Source organism: Myotis lucifugus, unplaced genomic scaffold (assembly GCF_000147115.1).
Source record: "Myotis lucifugus unplaced genomic scaffold, Myoluc2.0 scaffold_15, whole genome shotgun sequence".
NCBI classification, from domain to species: domain Eukaryota; kingdom Metazoa; phylum Chordata; class Mammalia; order Chiroptera; family Vespertilionidae; genus Myotis; species Myotis lucifugus.
Genome location: NW_005871063.1, coordinates 8469150 through 8475149, shown reverse-complemented (window position 1 = coordinate 8475149; position 6000 = coordinate 8469150). Strand labels below are relative to the sequence as shown.

General features: G+C 38.5%; 1 protein-coding gene across 1 annotated transcript in view; it reads left to right on the top strand.

Annotated features, from left to right (window-relative positions):
• Nucleotides 1-438: 438 nt before the first annotated feature.
• Nucleotides 439-6000, top strand: part of THSD7A (thrombospondin type 1 domain containing 7A) — a 301949-nt gene continuing 296387 nt past the window's right edge. The window contains exon 1 of the mRNA XM_014452449.2: nucleotides 439-688. The gene's annotated coding sequence lies outside the window, so the exon portion shown is untranslated. The remainder of the gene's footprint in view (nucleotides 689-6000) is intronic.

Genomic DNA, 6000 nt, shown 5'->3' with positions numbered 1-6000 from the left:
GCTGCAAATAGAACAGTTCAAGATATCAACACTAAATTTTGATATTTTGTTACTTTTGAATTATAGTATTTTTAAATAAAGGGTGTTTTTTTTAACTTACTGCTACTTGACCTTCAAAAGAGTCTTCAACCAATAAAACGCACATTATGATATATTAGGCTAGAAGAAGACTACTTATGGCAGACGGTCCATTTTCTGATATTGGCTTACAAATTTTCCTCTGGCTTCTAGAATCTCATTCCCTCTAATTTCCAAGCTAATTCGTTGCCTCAAAATGAACTACTCAAAGTAGAAAGGATACATGGTACAGCAAACACAGTCAGTTGTCTACACAAATCACATCACTCCCTAATTCCTTAGTAACAGAATCCCAATTTTGTTGGGGGAAACAAGGAAAATGTGCCCAGCTATAAAATCACATTGCCCAGACTCTCATCGTGGGAAGACACTCGGAGGGCGCAGAAAAATTCCCTGCCGTCCGTGTTGGGGATCCGGACCCTGGAGCGGCGCGAGCGGCATGGGCTGCGAACGAGGCGCTTGGCGTCCCGGGGCCCGGGAGCCGCGGGCCGGTGCCAGGGCGTCCGGCAGCTGCTCCCGCCGCCCCTGCTGCTGCTGCTGTGCCTGGGCGCCTGCGGGGCTGCGGCGCCGGGCGAGGCGGACGCACCCACCCTCTATCTGTGGAAGACTGGTAAGTGGGACGGAGTTCCCCTTCTCCCCATCTTCACATCTGGGTCCACACAGCAAACTGCCGGGCTTCAGGAGGGACCCCTGTGCTTGTGGATGTTCCGGGAGTGCTGGGCTCCTAAGATAAAAGTATGATGCGGAGGAAGTAAATTGGGTCATGTCCGATGCTATTTGGAAAGAGAAACCTAACAACTAAGGCATTAGTGAGCCCCTGGAATGAGCTCGCTCTCGCAGCTCTGCAGTTAATAAGGACAACCAGCGCTGCACTTTCTCGATGAAGTGCAGTATTTTTAACCTCTGGGTTCTCATTCTGCTATGAATGTCTTAAATCTATTTCTAGCAAAGAGCCAGCAGCCAGTTTAGCCCCGGTCTCTACTCTGTCTTGAGGCAAACTGTTTGCTCAGTGCCATGCTGCAGACGGTTATAGGATTGAATTTGCTAAGTATAGCTTTGTGATTTGTGGGACACGTGGAAACAAGCCAAACAAGGGCAGTTCTGACAGTTAACCCGCAGCCGGGGCTCCAATGAGCTCACAGAGACCAGGTGCAGCTCAGTTCTTACCCAGTGAATTGCGGGATTTTTAAAGTGCACAATTGTTAGGATGTTTAAGGTTTAAACTTTTTCTGTCTGGAGAATTCTTTTGCCTTGTTTTCAACCGACAAAAGCAGCAACGAATGACTTGTCCATCTGAACCTCCTGGGTAAGTGCTGACTGGAGGTCCTGGCAGGGCAGTGACAGGCAGGAAAACAATAGAGTGAGGGATGACTGCCCCCTCTCCAGCTGCTCCTTCCTTCTCCAGAGGACACTGAGGATTCTCTAGCGGACTTGAAACTTGTGATGCTTATCAGAGTGAAGTGAGAAACACTGTGCTTATTGCTTAAGGCTAGGGATCAGTGTTTGGCAATGCCTAAATATTCAGAGAAGGATGCAGTAGAGAGGAGGGAGAGAATGTATTTTTTCATCGTGGGATTGCAAACAAGTTACTTTAGTGATCTGTAGCCCTCTGCTACACAGATCAGTCTGCTTTACAATCCGAATTTTTAAAGAAGTTGCATCTATCCAATCCAACAACTTAGATTGAACAGAAATGGATTTAAAGCTAATGTACATAATTTGCCTTACAATCTTGGATGAAACACACACACACACACACACACACACACGTTTTTAGAAAAGCCATTTGGATTAGTGTTAGCCATTCTCCTTAACACTTGCAGTTTACAGATTAGTTGATGAGTGGATGTAGATAAAATCACATTAATTAATTTCAATTTAAAACAAGAAGCTCAGTCATAACAACAAACAATAACCAAACTATAATTTCCATTAAATGGTATTATTTGGATGCTTGGTAAGAGCTTGGACAAAATAGTACTTGGCTGGTTGAAAAGTGTGCTATTAAATTAACGAGCCAAATAGTTATTCAGATAGAAGAAGAGTCTAGGCAACATTCACGTACAGGAACTGAGGTGCCAATATATGTCAACATAAATGTCATGGTGGGAACACAAGCCAATAAACAGTTTAAAATAGTGGAAAGCTGTCAGGAGCAAGGATATGGAGACCTTGGTTCCAGCACCAGTTTAAGCTCTTGCTAGCTGTAGGAATGTTGGCAGTTTACTTTTGACCCTTAGTGTTTTCAGCTGCATATAAATATGATGATACCTTCTCCGACTATTCATAGTGTTGTCCTAAGTTATGAAGAGCAAATGAGTGAGTTATGAGAAGTAATCTGTAAACTCCAAAGTTATTTTCATGTTCAGACATAAATAAGCTATATGAAGAGGATGATAATGACATCATTTTTAATGGTGACCCTTGGTTTGGTAAAAAAAAAAAAAAAAGCTGAATTAAACTGGAGAGCAAAATAATGACCTCTTGTTTTTGAGAGGGAGAAGATACATTACCATATCTATAAAAGGAATAGGGAATATTTAAAGGGGAGGGTACATTGAAAATGAAAATACTGAGATGACAGAATCATGAGTGTTTCTCATTTGATGAAAATGAAGACCCAGAAAGGGAATTGGGGGAGAAAATGAGGTGAGACAGTCCAGGATATCTATTCCATTGGGGAAAGGTTGGTCTTGGTATAGCAGATTATAGGGGGGAGGGGTCACATTCTTGGTGAGATCTCTGAAATGATATAGTGAAAAGTACATAGAATGAGAAACTGGGACAGGAACTCTAACATTGTGTTCACCACGAACAAGCTATAGAACATTGGCAAAGTCATTTAGTGCCAAAGTCATTTGGTTCTTGGTTTCCTATTTTGTAATATTCATTAATTAGAAAAGATGATATCCAAGGGCCTTGTCAGCCTGAAATTGCTTCAAATGTATGTACATGTACATATACCATAAACACACATATATTCATATATACACATAGTGTATTTACATGCATAGATACAATATATACATGAGCATAGTATGTGAAGTTTATGACACATATGCTTTATATATTATATGAAAATTTAATGTAAGTTGTATATTAAATGAAAGTTATTGTCAACTCACAACAAAGAATTATTGATGACTCACTGTGTGATTTTTATGAAGTTACTGTGGTAGTGGAAGCTATCTAGGCTATTGTCATCCTTACCGTCAAGAAACTCACAGTTGAATAATACTGTACATATACAACAATTACATCATGGCCCACCATACTTTAATGAAACACTATGAGAGCAGAGAGGTTGTGTAGCTGATAAAGGGGGTTGTGGAGGCTTTCAAAGAAAAGCTAATGTTGATCTGGATTTTGAAGGATGAGCTAGATTTTTTACTCAGGGAGGAGTAGAAGCTCATTCCAAGCAGAGGAAAGAGAAAATAAAGACGACAGTCATGACAACATTCCTAGGTCTTGGAAGTACTGTAGCTCAAGTCCAGGATGTTTGGTGGGAATGAATGGATTTAATGCCAATGAGTTAAGTTGGGGGAAGATTGTAAGAAAACTTTAAAATCATGGAAAATATATCAGAGCTTAACCTTTAAGCAGGTGGAAGCCATTGGAATCTTGAGCAAAGTATTGACTTACTCTTTGCCCAGAATGGAGAGAGAGAGGTTAAGAGGCTAAAAAAGGTCAGTAAAAGAGTGACTGAGAGGCAAAGGGGAGAAAAACTAAGATCATTGAAGATATAGTGAAGGGTGAATAGGGGAGGACCGGGAGGTCACATTGTAGAATTCTAGCTGAGGTTTAGAGCACAGGGGTCACAGTGTCTGCCAAGGAGAGGAGAAACTAATGCTATTAAGATCTCCACCATGTCTGCACCCAATTACTTGAGACAGAGAATATGAAAGAAGTAAGAGTAGGTTTCTTGGGGTTGGAGAAAAAGAATATCAGTTTAATTCTAGATATACTAAACTTGAGGTAGCAATAATCTATTAAGATGAATAGATCTATTGGGAAACTTAATGAAAGGGTGGATAGTTTAGGAGAAAGAGTAAGGCTGATGTGTAGGCTCGCAACTCTATAAATATATGATATTTTAAGGTGTGGTTATTGTAGGGATCATTAAAAGAAGAAAAAAGTATTGAAAAGAGGGGCCAAAATATTATATAGAGAATGTTGGGATTTAGAGGGGTGCTATTGGAGAAATACTAGTGAAAGAGCCCAAGAACCTGTGGTCAGAACAGGTCCAAGGAAAAATGGCAATAGATACTAAATGGAAGAAGATATTTTATGAAGGGGATGGTGGCAAAAGGTATGAAAAAATCCTGAAAGGCTGGAAAGGGGTTAAGAAATATTTCAGAAAATATCAAGGAAACAGAGGAATTGGTAAGATAATTAGCAGTGTTTTGGGAAAGGACATTTTAAGTAGAGTGGTAGAGATATAAATTTGATTGAATAAAGATAGTGGAAAAGCTATATTAATAAAGTCAAATAATGAAGTGGTATTTAATTCTCTCTGCTATACTGTTTTTATTTTAACAGAGAAAACCCAAGGATATAAGCTATTAAAATATTTATTAAAATAAAAAGTTAAATGTTTCAACAGTATTTTATTTTATTTTTTCCATCGCCATTTATCCCATCTATGCCCTCTTCCACCTTCACCTATCCCCCTCCCACTCTCCCAATCACCACATTGTTATCCATGTCCATGAGTCCTCTCTTTTTTTTATCTTTTTTGCTCAATCCCTCCACCCTTCTCCCCTACCCCAAATTCCTGAGCTGTTAGCCTGCTCTCTATCTATGAGTCTCTCATTGTTTGCTTGGTAGTTCAGTTTGTTCATTAAATTCCACATATGAATGAAATCATATGGTACTTGTCTTTCTATGACTGGCTTATTTCACTTAGCATCATGTTCTCTAGGTCCATCCATGCTATTGCAAAGGGTAAAATTTTCCTTTTTATGGCAGAGTAGTATTCCATTGTGTACATGTACCACAGCTCTTTTGTCACAGTCATTTAAAAGATAACTTTCAAATTGTCTTTATGAGAATAATTGAAAACATTAAACACTGAGGTAAAGCACTTATGTTATTGGGAGGTGAATACTTAGTTTTTCTGATAAGCTACTTATTTCCTTTTTAATATTCTAGAATATGGAATTGTTTCAATAATAATTATGGCTAATTCTATTCACCTGCAATTCCAAATTAGGAGTATCAATGCATGGAACAAAATGTGATTGACTTAACAAGAGTCAGGCAGAAAATAGAGAATACATTGAACCTCTATCCATTTTTGTCATAGAGATGTATTTTCAAAAAGGTGTTGAAGTGATTGAATTAACTGTTATAATAATGAAATTATATCGAAATTCAATAAATAGGTACATGCTAGCTGTTGCTTACAATTCAGGTGATGAGGGTATTTAAAGGTATGAGTTTGTCTCAAGGAAATTGTGTCTTACATTAAATGCTTCTGAAGTAGGTTCAGCCAATACAAGATAATACTATTAATGACAATCACTGTCTTTTACCTACTTGATTGTACATAAAATAATTCCATGCTTCAGTGTAATGTAAAATAAGTGCTATCCTTTTTTTCTTTCACATACTTGTACTAATATAAAGTGTTCTGCAGTATTTATGGAAAAATATCAGTCTTAATTAAGTGGCCCTTAATCTTACTATTCACTAAGTAACAAAGGAGAAAGAGATGCCATTTAGGTCGTAGTAACATGAGGGTGGCATTATCTTAATAAAAATGTTTTGCACTTCAATTGTGCTTACATTTTGCCTTAATTTGGAATATGACACAGTTTGCTCATTAAATGAGGATAGGGATGGAGCAGAGAGGACAGATTGTGGGCATCAATGTCAATTAATCCAGAGCAACATGGATAGAAATATACCCTTACCTATAAA